Source organism: Scyliorhinus canicula, chromosome 13 (genome assembly GCF_902713615.1).
Source record: "Scyliorhinus canicula chromosome 13, sScyCan1.1, whole genome shotgun sequence".
Lineage (NCBI taxonomy): Eukaryota > Metazoa > Chordata > Chondrichthyes > Carcharhiniformes > Scyliorhinidae > Scyliorhinus > Scyliorhinus canicula.
Genome location: NC_052158.1, coordinates 44,053,638 through 44,077,864, shown reverse-complemented (window position 1 = coordinate 44,077,864; position 24,227 = coordinate 44,053,638). Strand labels below are relative to the sequence as shown.

At 49.5% G+C, this 24,227-nt stretch overlaps 1 protein-coding gene across 2 annotated transcripts in view; it reads right to left on the bottom strand.

Moving 5' to 3' along the window:
• Positions 1-24,227, bottom strand: part of LOC119976677 (zinc finger protein 271-like) — a 60,362-nt gene that overhangs the window by 4,279 nt on the left and 31,856 nt on the right. The window contains exon 1 of one of the 2 annotated variants that reach the window (XM_038817365.1): positions 1,593-1,805. The exons of the other annotated variant lie outside the window; for it this stretch is intronic. The gene's annotated coding sequence lies outside the window, so the exon portion shown is untranslated. Of the gene's footprint in view, positions 1-1,592; positions 1,806-24,227 lie in introns of those variants that run through there. 2 annotated transcript variants of the gene reach the window in all.

The following is a 24,227-nucleotide window of genomic DNA, read 5'->3' as shown; positions in this document are numbered from 1 at the left end:
ACATGGGTGTTCCAGGCTAAAGACTGGAAAGGTTGGTTTTGAACTCCTTGGAGTTCAGAAGAATGAGAGGTGATATGATTGAAAAGAGATGGGGGACATGATGGTACAGTGGTCAACACTGTGCCTCATAGCACTAAGGACCTGGGTTCAATTCTGACCTTCGGCTACTGTCTGTGTGAAGTTTGCACGTTCTCCCAGTCTCACCATGGGTTTCCTCCGGGTGTTCCGGTTTCCTCCCACAGTCCAAAGATGTGCAGGTGAGGTGGATTGGCCATTCTAAATTGGCCCTTAGTGTCTAAAAGATTAATCTGACACAGGAATCTGGTGGGACCATGGGAAAGGGAAGGGTGCTCTTTCAGAGGGTCGATGCTGCCTCGATGGGCCGAATAGCCTCATTTGGCGCTGTAGGGATTCTATGATTCTGTAGGGTTCTTAGTTGGTTAGACAGGGTAAATGTTGGGAGGATGTTTCCACTCTTGGGAGAATGTAGGACCAGAGGGCACAGTCACAGAGTAACGGGGTGCTCATTTAAGCGGATCTGAGGAAGAATTTCTTCCAAAGAGTGGTGAATCTTTTGGAATTCTTTGCCACAGTCTGAGATCGATAGGTCCTAGTCTGAGATCGATAGGTTTTTAATCAGCACGCAAAATAAGGGTCACAGAGCAAAGGCAAGAAACAGAACTTAGTGAGTGTTATATCAGCCATGATTTTATTAAATGGCTGAGCAAGCTCTAAGGTTTGAATGGCCGACTCCTGTTCCTATTTCTTATGGTGTAAAGATACCAGGGGGATGATCAAACCTGTTTTCCTTTTGAGATGCTGGGAAAACGTTCCTCCAGACCACTCAAATTCTCCCCACTATCGAGGAGATTCAAGTCAGGAGTGTGTTATCAAAGTGAAATTCGTGAGATTGTTTTGTTTTAAACAGTCTTTGTAATATTAAGAAATGCAGAATACCCTGGAAAGGTCAGGTGGCTGGAGGTTGCACATCATCTCTGCCTGGAAACAGGTCAGGGGCTTGGTTACCATGGAAACAGGTTGGCACTTGCTGAGCAGAATGAAATGTGATCAACAACTGAAAACAAAGGCAGAAGCAGCTGGGACTGACACCATTGACTGTAAGTCACTTTGGACATCCGGTGGTCGTGAAAGACTATATAAATTCAAGGTGGGTATAGAGATAGGGAGGAGGGAGGTCTTGGGGGGATTTGGAAAGACAGGAAACACGGAGAGAACTGACAGTTCACAGGATAATAACAAGCTCCCAACACACACACAACTCAACTCAACAAGAGGAAATCAGTAAGAATTCTCAGACTCTACATCTCACCGTCTCATATTCAGTAATAACCCATCAACAAAACTCAGTCTGTAAATCAGAAGGGAAATGCTTCCAATAAACACCCTCAATGTCCAACACACAGCCAATCAATCAGCACACAGCACCGAGTAAACAGGTCTGTGAGCTGGATCTTCTCACACAGCATAAGGGGCATTTCCACAGCTGATTGCCCACAGGATAGTCAGACTGCCTGAACATTAGTGTGGATATTGTGCAATGTAATGATTGTAAATTCTGCTCCTTCACTCACCATCTCCTGACTTGGTTTTGAGTCCCTACAGGAAGTGAAGCAGCTGTGGTAGAGGAAGAGGAGAGAATGGGCAGAGTGGGTGGGCTCTCTGATTGACGTCTCTCACAGACAATCCAAATATTTCTGCAGGAACAGGACTTTCCTGAAGTTTGGGAAACTGACCAGTGAAACGGAGGCGACTTTGAGCAGCAGATCAGGTGGGGATTTAAACTTGTCATTGTCCCATCTGAATAAAACCTCACTTATTGCAGCTGCTGTCTCAGTTCCCCGGATAATCTTTGACAGAAATTTCTAGTGTGGGAATAGCATTCTTCATCCTCAGAGGCTTCCAAACTGAATCTGTCCTCCCCTCTCAGATCTTCCGTCATTCTAAAGATGAGCGGAATGGAGTGAAAGCTCACCAATTTAAACTCTTATCATAAATGAAAAAAAGCAGAAATTTCACACAATATTATTGAGGTGAGAATGCAATTATGACTATATTAAATTATTTTCACCATTTCTCCTGTTTCTGAAATAGACATTTACCTGTGGGCCTGTAGGTTGCTGAAATAATTTCTGGCCACAGCATGTAGACTGGAGTCATGAATATAACTGAGTGTTGGTGCCTGAACACCCAAAAACCCTGAGTGTAATTTGAAGAGCCGTCTCAAGCAGGCACAATTGGCAGAAACTGGCCACTCACATTATTCCCATCTGGAGCCATGGTCAATTTTGTGATTGGTACCAGCTTCCTGGGTGACGTTTAATAAACCAGTTTTGAAGACTGTCAGTGGACAATTTATGTTTTGTGAACTTACTTTTAAAATTCCTGAAATATTAGCTGGATTATGCTGATAAAAACTTAACACGAGTGCAAACTCTCAACCACAACCTGTGCACTTCAGGTTGTTGCATATTTATTAAAGCAAACTTTAAAAAAAAATTGTTTCAGACCAGAAACAGTTTCATCTTAGAACATAGAACAGTACAGCACAGAACAGGCCCTTCGGCCCTCGATGTTGTGCCGAGCAATGATCACCCAACTCAAACCCACGTATCCACCCTATACCCGTAACCCAACAACCCCCCCCCCCCCCCTCCCCCTTACTTTTTAGGACACTACGGGCAATTTAGCATGGCCAATCCACCTAACCCGCACATGTTTGGACTGTGGGAGGAAACCGGAGCACCCGGAGGAAACCCACGCACACATGGGGAGGACGTGCAGACTCCGCACAGACAGTGACCCAGCCGGGAACCGAACCTGGCACCCTGGAGCTGTGAAGCATTTATGCTAAGGTCTATTGTTTAGGCCAGTGATTTTCATTCAGTGTGGCCAGTCTGTTCCCTATGTAGAAGTCCCTGACTGTCAGCGTACCCCCGCCCTGTTACAATTTTTAAAAGGCGGTGTAATGCCTTGCTGGTGGGAACCTGTGGTTTCCGCAGATGGGGGCCTTTGGGGACATCTTGGTCAGTTTTAATTTGTTTCAGCCAGAGCGACCTGTGTGCCCTGTCGACTTCTAGGAGGTTGGGGAAGCTGTCTCCCCCTACGAAGTTGCCCAGTATTTGGGCGATATAGTCTGTTGGGTCCCTGCCCTCTATGCCCTCCATAAACCCACAATCCGGACATTTTGTCACCGAGTCCTGTTCTCTTGGTCCTCAACCTTCCCCTTCAAGTTCCCCATGGCTGCCACTAACGTCTTCACATCTGCCTCCAGAGCCACGAACCTGCTGCTCTAGTCTGACGCCGCCTTTTCAAGATCCAGGAATGTTCTCTCCTGTGCCTCCACCTTCTTCCCCAGGCCATCTATTGTAGCCACCTGGGGTGGCCACGTCCCGATTTCAAAATGGACACTCATAAGGAGTGTCGGGAAAATTGGACAACTACAGAGAACACAAGCAGGCAAGGTTTCCTGTGTATTAAGATTTGCAGAACCCAGACAGAACTGAAACCAATATCCATTAACATATTAATGGGCTATCTCCAGGGACAAAAAGCAACATTAAAACAATCGAGACCAAGCCAGACTCCCCGGCGCCAGCGGGAGCCAAGACAAAGGCAGGCCAACGGCCCAATGATCAGGGAACACCTCTGGTATTGAAGAAATCGATAAGAACGATTGGGACATGGTCCAATTAATTGGGACCAAGTCCGGGGTCCACCCAAAGGGGCGCGAAACCCCTGGGACCTATAAGATAGCGTCCCCAAACTCAGTTCGTTCTTCTTGGCCTTGGCTCTCAACGAGGAGAGACCTGCCTAGCAGCTGCATCAACCAGGTAAGTCTCAGATCGACGCACGCTACAAGATAGACGCTCCTAACTACCATTCCGTACCAGCTCGAAGCCAGCAGAATCAGAACCGGACAAAGGCCATTGTTCCTCTGACTTGGTGGGCCATTCGAAGCTAAGTATAGGCTTTTAGTAGTAGTGATAGTTTAGCAAGTAGAGTTTATGCATGAGTAGTGATTGACTGTGTGTATAATAAATGTGTATTGATTTCAAACTTACTAACTGGTGTATTGAGTTATTGATCAGTACTTGGCTTTGAACCTCGTGGTGGTATCAGAAAGATGCCTGGCGACTCTAGAGCAAAGGTTACTAAAACAGAGCAATTAAAGAGAAAGCACAACGAGCAACACTATCATGTGCTGGAGGGAGGCCATCGCCTCTGTCATCACCTCCTTTACCACCACCTGGAATTCCCTTTTTATTGACTCCTTCATGGAGGCCAGTTCCGTTTTAAAAAAGCTTTTCCATCCGTCCGCTGGTGGGGAGGGAGAAGCTGTCATTCGCGTCGGTTCCGCCACTCGGGTCGCCATTCTTCCCCGCTCTTTGGTATTCGGGGCTTTCCCCTCACCTCGTGGGTCCACCGATCTGTCTTCCTGTTGTTCGTGCCCCTTTCCACCACTCCTGCCTTCTCGCCGTCATCGTCTTCATCACTGTTGGTCTTTGTCCTGGATAAGTTTGGGGAAAGTTTTGGATGGCTTTTTGAGCCAGAAATCTCCAGAAATCAACTCTTTTGGTTCTAATTGGGAGGTGAGCCACCTGATGTGCATCCACTCAGTACATCACCGCCACCGGAAGTCTCCTTACATTCACTTATGAAAGGTCTATTGTTTAGGCCAGTGATTTTCAAAGTAGGGGTCGTGACCCACGGATGGGTCACTGGATGGTGTACAATGGGTCGTCAAAGGTCACCAAAATGATCCCCAAGTGTCACTTGACCATGTTTACCGTTTTCTCTCTGGGTAAATTCTCACTGGGTACAATGTATGATCGCGCGAGACTGATGTAGAAGTCGTGGACTTCCTTGCCTCTCTGGGCCAGAGTATAGTTGGGCAGTTTGCAGCCAGAGCCCTGTAAAATGCTCTGCTACTGTGTTCAGCATCAGGATCTGTATTATTTCTTGAGTTCAGTGTGTCACGAACAAACCTCATGCGTCTTTTAACATTCTCTCAGTTAAGCTGGACGTACAGCCTCCTCCAGTCCTACAGGAACTACCGACAGGACAAGAAATGAGGCACTTCCAAATAAAACACTTTCTCCGCAAAGAAACAGTTGGATAGCCCAGGGCCCCGGAGACCACACTATTAGAGGACCTGATGAATATGGACAGTAAAGATGGAGGGAACTGCGGGAAAATATATGGACAACTACTGGACAGAGCGCGAACACCATTAAATGAGACCAGATGGAAATGGGGGGATGAACTGGGGACAGAAGTAGGTTGGGGACTCTGGAGCGAAGCACTGAGCAGGGCCAACTCCACCTCCTCCGGTGGAGGTGCACAGCCTCATGCAGTTCAAAGTGGTGCACAGAGCACACCTAACAAGAAACCAAATGAACAGGTTCTTCCCGGAGTTGGGGGACAAATGTGAATGGTGCCAGAGAGGCCCGGCCAACCACACCCACATGTTTTGGACCTGCCTCAAGCTTGCTGAGTTCTGGACAGCCTTTTCCGAGGTAATGTCCAAGGTTGTCGGGGTGAGGGTGGAGCCGTACCCAAAAGTGGCAATCTTTGGGGTATCAGAGCAGCCAGAGATACACATGGGGAAGAGAGCCGACACCCTAGCTTTCGCTTCCCTAACCACACGCAGAGAATCCTGCTCGGCTGGCGATCAGCAGCGCCACCCATAGTTGCAGACTGGCTGGCAGACCTGGTGGAAATTCCCCACTTGGAGAAGATCAAATACGCCATCCGAGGGTCGGAGAAAGGCTTCCTTATAGCATGGGGGCAATTTGTCGGCCTGTTCCAGGACCTGTTTGAGGCCAACAATAACTAGTGGCGAGGACAATAAAAAAAATAGAAGAGGAATGATAGAAATACACAAACCCAGGGGGAGGAGTGGAGGAAGAGAGGAGGGAACCTGAGGGAAATAAAGGAAACAACACAGAGGGAGGGGGAGGTGGCAGAAGACCCCTCCCCTTCCCCCACAAGGCAGACACGGTGGAAAACTCAAAGGAAAGGGGGGAGCGCGGTAGTGGGGGAGGGGGGGGGGGCACCCCTCCCCAAGCGAACCAGGGGGGTATCGGGGGGGGGGGGGGGGGGGGGGGACAGGGCACTGTACAATAACGAACAAGAAATGTTAATAAAAAATATTTTTAAAAAAAATTATAAGTGAATGAAGGTAGAATGGTTAATCAGCCGCACTGATTGAAGACAATACTTAACGATGTCCATTGCAGCTGACACCAAGGACTTTACCACCTTTCACACCTTCAGGGACCCAGACACAAAGACAACACTGACACCTGCAGCTCCAACTAGTTACCATTTTAAATCAAATCAAACCTTCAGGCTACCAGTTTACAGGGGAAAAGCATTCCGTGCACAGTCTTGGGACTGAACCCCTCAGAAACCGAATCAAACACAACAGAAACCTTGTAATTTATTGTCAGCTATGGGTTAGTTAGTACACTCATCTCTGGTCAAAAGGTTGTGGGTTCAAGTCTCACTCCAGGGACTTGAGCATTGAGGCTAACACTCCACTGCAGTACTGAGGGAGCGCTGCACTATCAGAGGTACCATCTTTCAGATGAGTTGAACCAAGGCCCTATCCGGGAATGTAAAATATCCCATTACACTCTGTTGTAAAAGAGCAGGGGATTATCGCTGATGTCCTGGTCACTATGGATCCTGCAATCAGCATCACAGAAACAGACTATCTGGTCATTATCATATTGGGGCTTCTGGGAGCTTGCTGTGCATTATTTGGCTGCCATGATTCTCACATTACAACAGTGACCACACTTCAAAAAGCACTTTAGTGGCTTACACATACTGAGTTTATGAAAGTTACAAGTCTTTTTTTCAGAGGGAATTGTCATGCTTCCTGTGAACTGGAAATTCTAAACCCATTGATAGAGAACGTATACCAGCCACAGTGACATTGACCAATATTTTGTGCACAGGACTGTTACTGTCGGCTCCTGACCGTTTCAGTCAATAGGAATGCACCATTCTGACAGAACAGAGAGTTTGGGCCAAGTTAAAAAGTGAATTTATTCTGTCTTATAAATCTATACAGAAGATTTGTAAAACAGCAGACAAACAATAACACAAAATGCAGCTTCCACCAACTTCGAACATTTGAAAATTATCTTTCCCATTACATGAATGAACCTTGAGTGTAAGGTGAATACGTCACACGGTTATTACATCGAGGGGCTGAGGGAACTCAGGTCTGTAGAGACTCACCCCACTCCCTCACTATACTCAGGATAGTAGTCCTCCCAGACATGAGAATACAAACATTATCCATGGCATTGGTCAAACAACCGTCACCTCAATTTGTCTATAATTCTGATTTTACCCCATACCCACTCCTGAGAGCTGGCTCACTTTACTGACACTCACTCACATCAGGGGAACCTCTCTCAGAATATTACAGACAGAGGTTTCTTTAAAATCCCTGTGTTTTAGTCTGACTCCCAATTCCAATAGTCAGAAATGACACCAAACTTTAGTGACATAGGATGGAACTAGTTTCCATCACACAAACCCACCAATGGTTACAGAGATCCAGTGATCACATGGGCCCATGGACTAATCAGTTTCTATTCCTAGAAGACACTCTCCCCTCCAGGTGTATTTGGCAGTGTTTTCTAATTCCCAAATATCTTCCCTTTGATCATAATGCTTCTGTCGCCTTCAATCTGGTTTAACCAGTCCCTCATATCCACCATCTCCACTCTTGTTCCCAAAATTACATGTACTCTCTTCTTTCCTGGTCATTCTCTCTGTTTGTCAAGTCCATGGAGTGAAGACGTAAGCGTATCAGTTACACAACTCGTTTAGCCATTCATCACCAGAACTTTTTCTGGGGCAGAATTCCGAATGTCCAAATTACCTAACAGCACGTCTTTCAGGACATGTGGGAGGAAACCGGAGCACCTGGAAGAAACCCACGCAGACAGGGAGAGAACTTGCAGACTCCACACAGAAAGTGACCCAAGCCGACAATTGGATCTGGGACCCTGGAGCTGTGAAGCAACAGTGCTACCCACTGTGCTACCGTTCTGCCCCTTCCATCGACAGATCTGACTGTACCACATCAAGCACTAATAATCCTGCTCTCCTTGTCAAAACTGCTCATCACTCCAGGACCAACCCAAAGAGGGAAGATAACCCACAATTTATCCTCCTCAAAGCCAACTGTAGCCTTGTGGAAGTTCTTCTCCACCTGTAGAGCTCTGTTTACACCCTATCTGGAGAACTGTGTTCAGTTCTGGGCACCGCACCTCAGGAAGGATATATTAGCCTTGGCAGGAGTGCAGCATAGATTCACCAGAATGTTCCCAGGTTAAAAATGTTAAATTATTTGGACAGGTTGTACATTCTCATGAATGTAGACTTTAAGAACCTGGTGGTACTGATGGTTTTCAGTCATCCAGACACAGTTGCCATTCTAAAGTTGATTTTTTGGAGTTTTCTCTGAATAGATGTCGACCTGGATTTTGACTGTTTTTTGCAATAATCCTGCCAGTCAATGTGGAGGATTCAGTGGAGACATTGCTGATGGAATTTCTCAAGCACCAATACAAGTTCCAGGATCTCGCCTGTACACAAAGACTTTTGTTGACCTGCAGAAATCTTTGCTTTTTTCATTCTATCAGGAGGCGTAACCTTTGCTGACAAGTCGAGAATTTGGTGCTCAACACTCATTTCCATTCAGTAGATGGTGATGAACTACATTCTCGAGCCTCTGTGGTCCAAGGTGCTGCAGTCAAACATTCGCTGATGTAGCTTCTCGAAGGCTGATCTGTCACAGCGGATCCCGGTGTTGGATCTCCTAGTCCATGGAGGCCTTTTGAGAGAAGTAACTGTCAAGGTCGGGGAAGCACTCAACATATTCCAGGGTCTCTACTTCTGAAACTTTTGTGACATCTTTGACCCTCCTGGGGCATCAGTGGATTCACACAGGAAAGAAATTGTTCAGGTGTGAGTGTGTGACAAGGCTATCACGCAGCCAGTGTATCTCCGGGTCTATCTCTGCACTCAAACAGGAGTGAAATCCCATTGGTGTGAGTTCTGTAATAAAGCCTTCACACAGTTGTTGGACTTCCAGGAGCATCAGCGAACCCACACGGGGACGACCGAATCAAGTTCTTGCCAATCTGTTATCAAAGTGTGATCTCCACAAGAGCTCACTGCAAGGGATGTTCAGTGATATTGGGGCACAGAACAAGAAGCAGCTTTCACTCACATCAACAACTAGTGACGACAACACCAATGCTGAGGTACTGTGGTGTCAATGAGGAAGTCACCCTGCAGTGAGATGCCAGTGAAACAGAACTTGGAGCAACCCTCATGAAACAAGGACAATTTAATAAAGGTGAAGGGAGTCAGACGGGAAACATAAAGAAGACATTTATTTTTAATACGTACTGCTTACAAAGGGGCCTGATTATGCTGCATCTTCTCTCTCTGTCAGTCGGTTCCTATCTGGCTGGCCTTATATGCAGATGGTAATAGCCCTACAGTTAGTGGGGGAGCTCATTATCCTCGAGCCACACAGGGAAAACAATAAAGCCTGGCCCATGTGCTCGGTGCAGGTTATTACACCCCTCCCTCCCAAAGTCCAAACACCCCCATAGGGAACGATGAGGACGATGTACACACCTCTGTCTGCCTCAACGGGGCGGTGGTGGAGATGGTTGACATCTTCAAATTCCTAGGTGTGCATATCATCAAAGATCTGTCCTGGTTCACCCATGTCGACGCTATGACCAAGAAAGCACAACAGTGACTATACTTCGTCTGGAAAGTAAGGAAATTCGGCATTCCACATTGATTCTTACCAACTTTTATAGGTGCACCATAGAAATGGTATGGCTCAGCTCCGTAGGCAAGATGCGGCTAGGGAAATTGGTGGAGTGACGGATGGGGGTGGGAATGTAGTGCAGAAGGGGACAGAAGTAAATGGGGTCTTTAGGGACTTCTACGAGGAACTGTACCGGTCGGAACCTCCGATGGGGAGAGGGGGGATGGAGAGCTTCATGAACAGGCTATGTTTCCCAAGGGTTCAAGAGGAGCTGGTAGAGGGGCTGGGGGCGCCGATAGAGATGGAGGAGCTAGTCAGGGGGATTGGACAAATGCAGTCAGGTAAGGCCCCGGGGCCGGACGGGTTCCCGGTGGAATTTTATAAAAAGTATGCGGATCTGGTGGGCCCCCTGTTGGTGCGAGTCTTCAATGAGGCATGGGAGGGGGGGGGGCTTTGCCCCCGACGATGTCGCAGGCGCTGATCTCTCTGATCCTAAAGCGGGATAAGGACCCCTTGCAGTGTGGATCATACAGGCATATCTCGCTACTCAATGTTGACGCCAAGTTGCTGGCGAAGATCCTGGCCACCAGGATAGAGGATTGTGTGCCGGGGTGATACACGAAGATCAGACAGGATTTGTCAAGGGACGGCAGCTCAACACGAATGTGCGGAGACTGCTAAATGTTATCATGATGCCGGCAGTAGAAGGGGAGGCGGAGATAGTGGTGGCGCTGGATGCAGAGAAAGCGTTTGATAGAGTTGAGTGGGGGTACCTGTGGGAGGTGCTGGAGCGGTTCGGATTTGGGGAGGGATTCATCAAATGAATGAGGCTGCTCTACGTAGTCACAAATGGAAGGATATCGGAGTACTTTAGGCTCTACCATGGGACCAGGCAGGGGTGCCCCCTGTCCCCCTTGCTCTTTGCACTGACGATTGAACCTCTGGCTATGGCGTTGAGGGAGTCAGAGAGATGGAGGTGTCTGGTGCGGGGTGGGGAGGAACATCGGGTATCGCTGTATGCGGACGACCTGCTGTTGTATGTGGCGGACCCAGAAGGGGGAATGCCGGGGGTGATGGAGCTGTTAGCGGAATTTGGGGGCTTCTCGGGCTATAAGTTAAATTTAGGCAAGAGCGAGGTATTTGTAGTACACCCGGGAGATCAGGAGGAGGGAATTGGGAGGCTCCCGTTTAAGAGGGCAGTGAAGAGTTTCAGATACCTGGGGGTGCAGGTGGCCAGGAGTTGGGGGGCTCTCCATAAGTTTAATTTTACCAGGCCTGTGGAGCAGATGGAGGAGGAATTTAAAAGGTGGGACATGGTGCCGCTATCGTTGGCGGGTAGAGTGCAGTCCGTCAAAATGACGGTTCTCCCGAGGTTCTTGTTCCTCTTCCAGTGTTTGCTCATCTTTATCCCTAGGGCCTTTTTTAGAAGGGTGACCAGCAGCATCATGAGCTTTGTCTGGGCGCATGGGACCCCGAGGGTGAAGAGGGTCTTCTTGGAGCGGGGTAGAGATGGGGGGGGCGCTGGCACTACCCAATCTCTTGGGGTACTACTGGGCGGCCAATGTGTCGATGGTGCGCAAGTGGGTGATGGAGGGGGAGGTGGCAGCATGGAAATGGATGGAGAGGGTGTCCTGTGGAGATACAAGCCTGGGGGCCCTGGTAACGGCGCCGTGGCCGCTCCCTCCTACGAGGTATACCACAAGTCCGTTGGTGGCGGCTACCCTCAAGATTTGGGGGCAGTGGAGGTGACATAGGGGAGAAGTGGGGGGCTCGATGGAGACTCCGTTAAGGGGGAACCATAGGTTCGTCCCAGGGAACATTGATGGGGGATTTCAGGGTTGGTACAGAGCGGGCATCAGACAGCTGAGGGACCTGTGTATTGATGGGAGGTTTGCGAGCCTGGGGGAGTTGGAGGAGAAATTTGGGCTCCCCCCGGGAAACATGTTCAGGTATCTGCAGGTAAAGGCATTTGCTAGACGGCAGGTGGAAGTATTCCCTTCGCTTCCCGCGAGGGGGGTGAGCGACAGTGTGCTTTCGTGGGTCTGGGTCGGAGAGGGGAAGATATCTGATATCTACAAGGTTATGCAGGAGGTGGAGGAGGCGTCAGTAGAGGAGCTGAAAACTAAGTGGCAGGGGGAATTGGGGGAACAGATCGAAGACGGGACATGGGCTGATGCCCTGGAGAGGGTTAATTCTTCCTCCTCGTGTGCTTAGCCTCATCCAATTCAAGGTGCTGCACCGGGCCCATATGTCCGGGACTAGGATGAGCAGGTTTTTTGGGGGTGAGGACAGGTGCATTAGGTGTTCGGGGAGCCCAGTGAACCATGCCCATATGTTTTGGGCATGCCCGGCACTGAGGGAATTCTGGAAGGGGGTAGCAAGGATGGTGTCGAGGGTGGTAGGATCCAGGGTCAAACCAGGCTGGGGACTCGCAATATTTGGGGTTGGGGTGGAGCCGGGAGTGCAGGAGGCGAAAGAGGCTGGTGTGCTGGCCTTTGCGTCCCTAGTAGCCCGGCGAAGGATTTTGCTACAATGGAAGGATGCGAGGCCCCCAAGCGTGGAGACCTGGATCAATGACATGGCGGGGTTTATTAAGCTAGAGAAGGTCAAATTCGCCCTGAGAGGATCGGTACAAGGGTTCTTTAGGCGGTGGCAACCTTTCCTCGACTTTCTGGCTCAACGATAGGGTACTGGGAAAGTAGCAGCAGCAACCCGGGGGGGGGGGGGGGGGGGAGGGGGGGGGGGAAGGGGGACGATGACTATGTTTGTTTATTTAATTTTAATTTATTTTTAAGTTCTCTTGTTGGGGGTTGGGGGGGGGGGGTTGGGGGGGATGTGATACATGCGTTGATACGGTTTGGGGGGTGTTACAGTTGTTATAGGTTATTTTGTTGCATTTCATTGTTTGTTGTTATATTTTATATTTTCTGTAAAAAATTCCAATAAAAATTATTTTAAAAAAAGAAATGGTATGGCAACTCCTTGACCCAAGACTGCAAGAAACTTCAGAGAGTCAGGAACACTGCCCAGTCCATCACACGAACCCGCCTCCCATCCATTGACTCTATCTACACCTCCCGCTGCCTTGGAAAAGCGGGCAGCATAATCAAAGACCCCTCCCACCTGGCTTACTCACTCTTCCAACTTCTTCCATCAGGCAGGAAATACAAGAGTCTCAGAACACGCATGAACAAATTCAAAAACAGCTTCTTCCCTGCTGTTACCAGACTCCTAAATGATCCTCTTTTGGACTGATCTGATTAATACTACTCTCCTGTATGGTTCACCCTATGCCGCTGTCTATGTATTTACATTGTGTACCTTGTGTTGCGCATTACGTATTTTCTCTCCATATACTAAATGATCTGTTAGAGCCGCACGCAGAAAAATACTTTTCACTCTACCTCGGTACACGTGACGATAAACAAATCCAATCCAATGAAGACGAGGAGCAGATGAAGGAGGAGTTAAAACACCAATGACGAGGATGACTCAGAAGAAACCAGTGGCCCAGATGCTTTGACCTTGGTACATTGTTGACTGGCGGCGGCACTGGATCAGCTGGAGTATAACGAGCTGGAGAATGATGCTTGCGACTGGACCCTCCGAATGTGGACGAAAGGCGACATCCGAATCCAAGACCTCAAAGGTCTATGAATCCAAATCGGAATCAGTTGACCAGACTTCAGGTATTTCTGTATCATGAGAAGAAAACAAAGTAGTTGGGTGTTCAGACTGTGGAACCGGAACAACCGGCAGGATCGGGGTAGAGTTCCCCCGAGGAGCCATCCGAGCGGCTGGCCAGAGTGGGACAGAGTTCCCTCGAAGAGCCCCAGAGAGGAAGACTGCCGGGGCACGAAAATGGTCAAGGTGACGTTTCATGAACTGAACTCGCACACGGATCTGGTATGAAGCGGGATCACATGACGAACGATTACTCCTGAAAGCCAATAAGGATCTTCACCAATACTGTGGCCATTGACCGCATTGTCAGGTGTGAAATGTCATACAAGATGTTGCCTATTCAGACAAAGCTCCTGGAAATCTTGAGTGTGGCGCACTTTCGTGCTGATTTCGGGAAGGAACAAATCCAATCGAGTCAAGAGCCATGTGACCCGACAACATTTCGGCCGAGACTTCCGGTGGCGGCTATGAGGGAATAAGTCGCACGTTTGGTGGCTCCCGCTCTGGCCGGATTTTGGGCCTTTTTCCCCGACTTTTTTGTGGTTTCGAGTTCTGGCTTTCAAGGCGCAGACAATCAGGCTCTGGTCCCACACAGTGGTGCATGGAACAGAGAACCCCAAGGAACCAAAAAGAATAAAGAAGAACAAAGAAAAATTATAGCACAGGAACAGGCCCTTCGGCCCTCCAAGCCTGCGCCGATCCAGATCCTCTGTCTAAAACTGTCGCCTATTTTATAAGGATCTGTATCCCTCTGCTCCCTGCCCATTCATATGTCTATCTAGATACATCTTAAATGATGCTATCGTGCCCGCCTCTACCACCTCCGCCAGCAATGCATTCCAGGCACCCACCACCCTCTGCGTAAAGAACTTTCCACGCATATCTCCCTTAAACCTTTCCCCTCTCACCTTGAAATCGTGACCCCGCTTAATTGAGTCCCCCACTCTGGGAAAAAGCTTCTTCCTATCCACCCTGCCCATGCCTCTCATGATTTTGTAGACCTCAATGAGGTCCCCCCTCAACTTCCGTCTTTCGAATTAAAATAATCCTAATCTACTCAACCTCTCTTCATAGCTAGCGCCCTCCATACCAGGCAACATCCTGGTGAACATCCTCTGCACCTTCTCCAAAGCATCCACATCCTTTTGGTAATGTGGCGACAAGAACTGTATGCAGTATTCCAAATGTGGCCGAACCAAAGTCTTATACAACTTTAACATGACCTGCCAACTCTTGTACTCAATACCCCTTCCGATGAAGGAAAGCATGCCGTATGTCTTCTTGACCACTCTATCAACCCACACAGCCACCTTCAGGGTACAATGGACCTGAACACCCAGATCTCTCTATACATCAATTTTCCCCAGGGCTTTTCCATTTACTGTATAGTTCGCTCTTGAATTGGATCTTCCAAAATGCATCACCCCGCATTTGCCCGGATTGAACTCCATCTGCAATTTCGCCACCTCTCCAATCTATCTATATTCTGTTGTATTCTCTGACAGTCTCCTTCACTATCTGATGCTCCACCAATCTTAGTGTCATCTGCAAACTTGCTAATCAGACCACCTATACCTTCCTCCAGATCATTTATGTATATCACAAACAACAGTGGTTCCAGCACGGATCCCTGTGGAACACCACTGGTCACAGTTCTCCATTTTGAGACACTCCCTTCCACCACTACTCTCTGTCTCCTGTTACCCAGCCAGTTCTTTATCCATCTAGCTAGTACACCCTGAACCCCATACGACTTCACTTTTTCCATCAACCTGCCATGGGAAACTTTATCAAATGTCTTACTGAAGTCCATGTATATGACATCTGCAGCCCTTCCCTCATCAATTAACTTTGTCACTTCCTCAAAGAACTCTATTAGGTTTGTAAGACATGGCCTTCCCTGCACAAAATCATGCTGCCTATCACTGATCAGCCCATTTTCTTCCAAATGGAAATAGATCCTATCCCTCAGTATCTTCTCCAGCAGCTTTCCCTACCACTGATGTCAGGCTCACCAGTCTATAATTATCTGGATTATTCCTGCTACCCTTCTTAAACAAGGGGACAACATTAGCAATTCTCCAGTCCTCCGGTACCTCACCCGCGTTCAAGGATGCTGCAAAGATATCTGTTAAAGCCCCAGCTATTTCCTCTCTCACTTCCCTCAGTAACCTGGGATAGATCCCATCCGGAGATGGGAACTTGTCCACCTTAATGTCTTTTAGAATACCCAACACATCCTCCCTCCTTATGCCAACTTGACCTCGAGTAATCAAACATCTATTCCTAACCTCAACATCCATCATGTCCCTCTCCTCGGTGAATACCGATGCAAAGTACCCGTTAAGAATCTCACCCATTTTCTCTGACTCCACGCGTAACTTTCCTCCTTTGTCCTTGAGTGGGACAACCCTTTCTCTAGTTACCCTCTTGCTCCTTATATATGAATAAAAGGCTTGGGATTTTCCTTAACCCTGTTTGCTAAATATATTTCATGACCCCTTTTAGCCCTCTTAATTCCTCATTTCAGATTGGTCCTACATTTCCGATATTCTTCCAAAGCTTTGTCTGTCTTCAGTCACCTCGATCTTATATATGCTTCTTTTTCCCTCTTAGCTAGTCTCACAATTTCACCTGTCATCCATGGTTCCCTAATCTTGCCATTTCTATCCCTCATTTTCACAGGGACATGTCTGTCTTGCACTCTAATCAACCTCTCTTTAAATGCCTCCCACATATCAAATGTGGATTTACCTTCAAACAGCTGCTCCCAATCCATATTCCCCAGCTCCTGCCGAATTTTGGTATAGTTGGCCTTCCCCCAATTTAGCACTCTTCCTTTCGGACCACTCTCGCCTTTGCCCATGAGTATTCTAAAACTTACGGAATTGTGATCACTATTCCCAAAGTAATCCCCGATTGAAACTTCACCCACCTGGCCGGGCTCATTCCCCAACACCATGTCCAGTATGGCCCCTTCCGAGTTGGACTATTCACATACTGCTCTAGAAAACCCTCCTGGATGCTCCTTACAAATTCTGCTCCATCTAGACCTCTGACACTAAGTGTATCCCAGTCAATGTTAGGAAAAATTAAATCTCCTATCACCACCACCCTGTTGCTCATACAACTTTTCATAATCTGTTTCCATATTTGTACCTCTATCTCATGCTCGCTGTTGTGAGGTCTGTAGTACAGCCCCAACATTGTTACCGCACCCTTCCTATTTCTGAGCTCTGCCCATATTGCCTCACTGCTCGAGTCCTCCATTGTGCCCTCATTCGACACAGCTGTGATATCCTCTCTGACCAGTAATGCAACTCCTCCACCCCTTTTACCTCCCTCTCTATCCCACCTGAAGTATCGATATCCTGGGATATCTAGTTGCCAATCATGCCCTTCCCTCAACCAAGTCTCAGTAATAGCAATAACATCATACTCCCAGGTACTAATCCAAGCCCTAAGTTCATCTGCCTTACCTACTTCACTTCTTGCATTAAAACAAATGCACCTCAGACCACCAGTCCCTTTGCATTCATCATCTGCTCCCTGCCTACTCTTCCCCTTAGTCACGTTGACTTCATGATCTAGTTCCTTACAGGCTTTAGTTACTACCTCCTTACTGTCCACTAACCTCCTCATTCGGTTCCCATCCCCCTGCCACATTAGTTTAAACCCTCCCCAACAGCATCAGCAAAAGCACCCCCAAGGACATTGGTTCCAGTCCGGCCCAGGTGAAGACCATCCAATTTGTAGTAATCCCACCTCCCCCAAAAGGATGAAATAAAAAGATAAGTAAGGGCTGGGTGGAGGTGGCCGCTGAAGACAACATGGCTGATGTTCGGACCCCTGCTGCGACGGCCCAACCATTGACGGAGGAGCTGATGCAGGTCATCCAGGAGGGCTTTGGCAGACAGAAACGGGACTGTCTTGACCCGATAAAGGAGTCGATCGATTGGCTGGAGCGCAGGCTGGAGGCCCAGGATCGGCCGATTCAAAAGTTGAGGAAAGTGCTGGCGGACCAGGAGGAGCACCAAACGGTGGTCGAACTAGAGGTGGGGATGCTGAAGGATCAGCAAAAGAGGCTGCTGAAGAAGGTGGAAGCTCTGGAGAACAGTGCTCGGCAGCAGAACTTAAGAATCGTCGGTCTGCCTGAGGGGGCTGATACTGGCGCGATTGTGGCGAATATGTTCCAGAAGCTTCTGGGGGAGGGGCTTATCCCCGACCGTTGGAGGTGGACAGGGCGTACAGGGCGATGACGAGGAAGCCACGGCCGGGGGACCCCCCCAAGGGCGATGGTGGATAAGGAGTGTGTTCTCCAGTGGGCCAAGCGTACGTGGAGCTGCAAATGGGACAATAGCATATTGTGTGTCTATCAGGACCTGAGTGTGGAGGTGGCCAGAAGGAGGGCAGGCTTCAATCAAGTGAAGGAGATCCTGTTTAAGAAGAAGGTGAAATTTGGGCTCCTCTATCTGGCGCATCTTTGGGTTACGCATGAGGACCAGCACCATTCTTTAAAGTCGCCCGAAGACTCGATGGACTTTGCCAAGAAGAAGGGACTGGCGCAGAATTGAGAACTTTTTGGTTTTAAGTTGTAGCCTTTCTGAGCGATGTGAATATGTTTTGATTGTCGTTATTCTTCTGCTTTTTAAGTTTGGGCAAAGGTGAGGAAATCAAAGTTATTCGGTTTCTATAGATTTTCGGTGATTTGATGGGGTGGCTGGTGGGGGCTTTTTACTTTTTATTACTCTGATTTGCAGTATTGGGGGGGTTCTTTGTGGGGGTGTTTGTCTGTCTTGGGTTGTCTGCCAATGTTAATTGGGAGACAGTTCGGTCTCAGTTTGATTGATGGGTGGGGGGGGGGGGGAGGGGAGTAGGGAAAAATAGGTGGGAGACCTCTTGGCGCCGGAGGCGAGGGTCACCAGGCTAGCTGGGTGAGCTAGTCTACGGAAACACAGTGTGGGGTGTGTATATGTTCAATATATGGCAGGGGTTAGGTTCCAAGGTGGTGTTGCTCGGAGGGGTGGGGAGTTACATTGCTGACAAGGGAGGGATTTAGGTTTTGGGATAGAGAGGAGGTCCGGGCTGCCAGGAGGCGGGCCGATGGAGGTGCGGTGCATGGGCTGGGGGCGGGCCCAGAAAGGGGATGGCTGATCGGCGGAGGGGGCCTCGACCAGGCTGATCACCTGGAATGTTAGAGGGTTGAATGGGCCAGTCAAGAGGGCACGTATGTTCGCGCATTTGAGGGCTCTGAAGGCGGATGTGGTGATGTTGCAGGAGACACATCTGAAAGTAGTGGATCAAGCTGGCGAAGGAAGGGTTGGGTCAGTCAGGTCTTTCATTCGGGGTTGGACACCAAGACTAGAGGGGTGGCGATTTTAATCAATAAGCGGGTGTAATTCCAGGTGGGTAGTATAGACTCGGACGGCGGGGGGGGTTATATCATGGTGAGCGGTAAGCTGGAGGGGGGGAAGGTAGTCTTGGTCAACGTGTACGTGCCGAACTGGGACGATGTAGAATTCATAAAGAAGGTACTGGGGAAGATACCTGACCTGGACTCGCACAGGTTGGTGATGGGAGGGGATTTTAATACAGTCATCAACCCTGACCTGGACCGGTCATGTTCGAAAATGGGGAGGGTGCCAACAGTGGCCAGGGAACTGATGGGGTTCATGGAGCAGATGGGGGGGGGGGGGGGGGGGTCGACCCATGGAGGTTTAGGCAGCCAAAGGGGAGCGAATTTTCTTTTTATTCGCAAGTGATCTGAGCTCATAGGGACAGGACGGATACGGCAGAGACGGACCGACTGGTTAAGGAGATTCTGCAGATAGATAGGAGGTATACGGCGACCCCGGGGGTGGAACTGTTAAGGGAGCGTTGGAGGCTGCAGGCTGAGTTCGGGGTGCTGTCCACAGGCAAGGCAGTGGAGCAGCTTAGAAAGACGAGGGGGACGTTTTATGATCATGGGGAGAAGGCCAGCAGAATGCTGGCACAGCAGCTTAGGAAGAGGGAGGCAGCCAGGGGAATAGAAAAGGTGGTTGATGGGGATGGGTATCTGGTAGGGGACTCGGCAGGGGCTAAACAGGGCGTTCAGGGACTATTACAGTGGACTCTATCGCTCGGAACCCCCCACGGGGCCTGAGGGAATGAGACACTTTTTGGAGGAACTGACCTTCCCAAGGATGGGCAGGGAGCTGGTGGACGGGCTGGGAGCTCCGATCAGGACCGAAGGAATAGCTGAGGGCTTGAAGGCAATGCGGTCAGGTAAAGCCCCGAGGCCGGACGGGTACCTGGTGGAATTCTACAAGACATTCTCGGGATACTAGGGCTGTTGGTGGTCAAGGTTTTCAATAAGGCGAGGGACAGAGGGGTGCTGCCCCTGTCGATGTCACAGGCCACTATTTAGTTAATATTGAAGCGGGACAAGAACCCGGAGCTGTGTGGGTCTTATAGGCTGATCACACTGCTCAATGTGGACGCCAAGCTGCTGGCCAAAGTTTTGGCCTCCAGGATTGAAGATTGTGTGCCGGATGTGATTATGGAGGATCAAACCGGATTTGGCAAGGATGGCAGTTGGTGGCCAATATAAGAAGGCTGCTCAACGTGATTATGATGCCCCCAGACAGCAGGGAGGTTGAGGTAGTTGTGGCCATGGATGCGGGAGAAGGCGTTCGACCGGGTGGAGTGAGACTATCTATGGGAGGTGCTGGGATGATTTGGGTTCGGTAGGGGCTTTATCGACTGGGTTAGGCTGCTGTACCAGGCCCGGAGGCTAGTGTAAGGACGATAGGATGACCTCGGACTATTTTAGGCTGCACCGGGAGACAAGACAGGGATGCCCCCTCTCCCCACTGCTGTTTGCATTATCTATAGAGCCGCTGGCAATTGCTCGAAGAGCTTCAAGGGGTTGGAAGGGGCTGGTTGGGGGGGGCAGCGGTTGGAACATAGGGTCTCACTGTACGCGGACGACCTGCTCTTATATTGCAGATTCCAGGGGGCAGGGATGGGTGAGATCATGGCGATTCTGGGGAATTTGGCCGGTTTTCAGGATACAAACTGAATATGACAAAGAGCGAGATGTTTGTAGTCCAGGCAAGAGGTCAGGAGGGTCGGCTGGGGGAGCTACCGTTTAGGTTAGTGGGGGACAATTTTAGGTACCTAGGGATACAAGTGGCGCCCGACTGGGGCCGGCTGCATAAGTTGAACTTGTCCCAGTTGGTCGAGCAGATGAGGGGCAAGTTCCGGAGATGGGATGCGCTACCGCTGTCGCTGGCTGGGAGGGTGCAGACGGTTAAGATGACAGTCCTAATGAGATTTTTATTTGTATTCCAATGCCTCCCAATTTTCATCCTGCGGTCCTTTTTTAAGAGGATTAACAAAATCATTTTGAACTTTGTCTGGGCGTGTAAGTCCCCACGGGTGAAAAAGGTGATGCTCGAGAGGAATCGGGGGGAGGCGGAGCTTGCCCTGCCAAATTTCAGTAATTACTACTGGGCGGCCAATATTGCTATGATAAGGCAGTGGGTGGTGGGGGCGGGGTTGGTTTGGGAGCAGATGGAGGCAGCTTCAAGTCGGGGCACCATCTTGGGGGCGTTGATAACGGCACCTCTGCCGTCCCCGCCGGCGAGATATTCCCCCAGTCCCGTGGTGGTGGCGGCCCTGAGGATTTGGGGTCAGTGGAGGAGGTACGTTGGAACAGTGGGTGCATCAGTTTGGTCCCCAATATGTGACAGCCACCGGTTTGCTCCGGGAAGCTTGGATGGGGGGTTTCGAGTATGGCAAAGGGTGGGAATTGAGAGGATAGGGGACCTGTTCCTGGAAGGGAGCTTCCCCAGCTTGAGGGCGCTGGAGGAGAAGTTTGGGTTGGCAAGAGGGAACGACTTCAGATATTGACAGGTGCGGGACTTTCTGCGCAGGCAGGTATCATCCTTCACACTCCTGCCACTAAGGGGGATCCAGGATAGGGTAGTGTCGAGGGGATAGATGGGGGAGGGGAGAGTCTCGGACATCTACAAAGAACTAATGGGGGCGGAGGAGACGCAGACCGAGGAGCTGAAGCGTATGTGGGAGGAGGAGCTGGGGGGAGAGATGGAGGACGGCTTATGGGTGGATGCGTTGAGCATCAAGGTGGTACACCAAGCTCACATGACAGTGGCCCAGATGAGCAGATTCTTTGGGGTGGAAGAAAGGTGTGTAAAATGTGGGGGTGGACCAGTGAACCATGTCCACATGTTCTGGGCGTGTCCAAAACTTAGGGGATATTGGTAGGGGTTTGCGGACATTATGTCCAGAGTATTGAAAACAAGGGTGGCAATGAGTTTAGAGGTGGCAATTTTTGGGGTGTCGGAGGATCCGGGAGGAGAAAGAGGCAGATGTTCTGGCCTTTGCCTCCCTGGTAGCCCGGAGATGGATATGATTAGCTTGGAGGGACTCAAAGACTCGGAGACCTGGTTAACCGACATGGCGAGCTTTCCCGGCCTGAAGAAGATGGAGTTCGCCGTGAGAGGGTCAGTGTTTGGGTTTGCCCGGAGGTGCCATTTATTGACTTCTTTGCGGAGAATTAATCTTCTGCGGCGGGGGGGGGGGGGGGGTGGGGGGGCTAGGGTGGCGTAGACTAGGGGGTCAAATAGGCGGGTCTTGGAGGGATGGGTGTCGGTGTTTGCACTAAGTTTATTGTTCTTTATACACTGTTTTTATACTGTTGTTGCTTGTAATGCCAAAAATATCTCATTACAATTGTTTGTTTAAGAAAAACATTTCGGCCGAGGCCACCCCGATAACAGCATGAGCAGTCGTCCTCTCCCGACGGCCCCGGGGAGATACTCAAGGAGTCCGGTAGTAATAGCTTTGTTGAGAATTTGGAGGCAGGTTCCCAAGCACTTCGGGTTGGGGGCAGGGTCAAGGGAACTGTAGATTCGGGGGAACCATAGATTTGAGCCAGGGAAATGGGATGGAACTTTTCGGAGATGGGAGGTGAACGGAATTGGGACACTAAAAGATTTGTTTCTTGGGGGTCGATTTGCAGGATTGAAGGAGCTGGGAGCAAAGTATGGGATGGAGCAGGGGTAAATATTTAGATACATGCAGGTTCGAGACTTAGCCAGAAAGGAGATACAGAGCTTCACAGCGGAGCCGGCTTCCATAATTCTGGAGGAGGTGCTGACGACAGGGGGACTGGAGAAAGGGTAGTATCGGCGGTTTACGGGTCTATTTTGGAAGAGAAGGCGCCACTGGAAGGGATCAAGGCAAAGTGGGAGGAAGAATTGGTAGAGGGTATGGAGGATGGGTTCTGATGTGAGGTGCTCCAGAGGGTGAACGCCTCCACCTCGTTTACGAGGTTGGGGCTGATACAGCAGAAGGTGGTGTATAGTGCACACCTTACAGGGGCGAGGATGAGCTGGCTCTTTGAGGGGGTAGAGGATGCGTGTGAACATTGCGGGGGGGCCCCCGCAAACCATGTTCATATGTTTTGGTCCTGTCCAAAGCTGGAGGATTACTGGAAGGAGGTTTTTAGGGTAATCTATAAAGTGGTGCACATGAAACTGAACCCGGGCCCTCGGGAGGCCGTATTCAGGGTGTCGGACAGCCGTGATTAGAAACGGGTGTGGAGGTAGATGGAGCCTTCGCCTCATTGATCACCCCAAGGCGGATCCTGTTCAGGTGGAGATCAACCTCTCCACCCTGTGACCTGGCATGGCGGGGTGACCTGCTGGAATTCTTGACGCTTGAAAAGGTCAAATTTGAACTGAGGGGAAGGATGGAGGGGTTCTACAAATCATGGGCGTTATTGATTATGCACTTTCGAGAATTGGATTACATTAAACATTGCGGCGGGGGGGGGGGGGGCTTCTAGGAGGGTTGGGGGAGAAGGACTGTGTGTGTTAATGATGACTATGGGTGATTCCTGATTCCTTTTTGTCATTTGTTCATGCTCACATGCGGGCTAATGTTTGGGGATTTGGTGAGAGGATGGAATTGACATTGCATTTGTTACTGATTATTGTTTATTGTTGGTGGGTGTAAATTTGGGAGAATTTGTGAAAAAGGAGGAGAATAAAAATATTTTTTAAAAAACCTGTGATTTGTTTCTGCAGGTCCCGCTTCACTGTTTGTACAGCATGTTCCAGCAATCCATTCAACATCGGATGATAGGGCGCAGTGCGAACATGGCGCATTCCATTCATCTTCTCAAAAGCAGCGAAACTCCTTGCTAGTAAATAAGCCCCTGTTGTCTGGAACAAGCACCTCCAGTAATCCATGGGCAGTAAAGGATACAGACAGCCGCTCAATGATTGCGCGGGAGCTGACGGATGTAATTTTGCGGACCTCCAGCCACTTCGAGTGAGGAACATAGACCCTAAAAACGGGCCAGCGAAATACACATGAACGTGGGCCCAGGGACGTCGTAGAAGACAATGCCATTCCCATGGGTGCAAAGGCGCCAACAGCTCAATATCTGCATCAATGCCAGGCCACCAGACGTAACTCCTGGTCAGCATTTTCATTTTGGGAATGCCGGATGAGCAGCGTAAATGTCTTTCAGAACGAATGGTTGGCCATTTGCAGGCACGATGACTCTTGTGCTCCACAGGAGGACACCATCTTGAATAGTCAATTCTGACATCTGGGTCGAAAAAGCCTTCAACTCCATTGGAAGCTCTGCCTGTGGTTCACCTTTGTCGTACCTTTGAGAATACCGGATCAT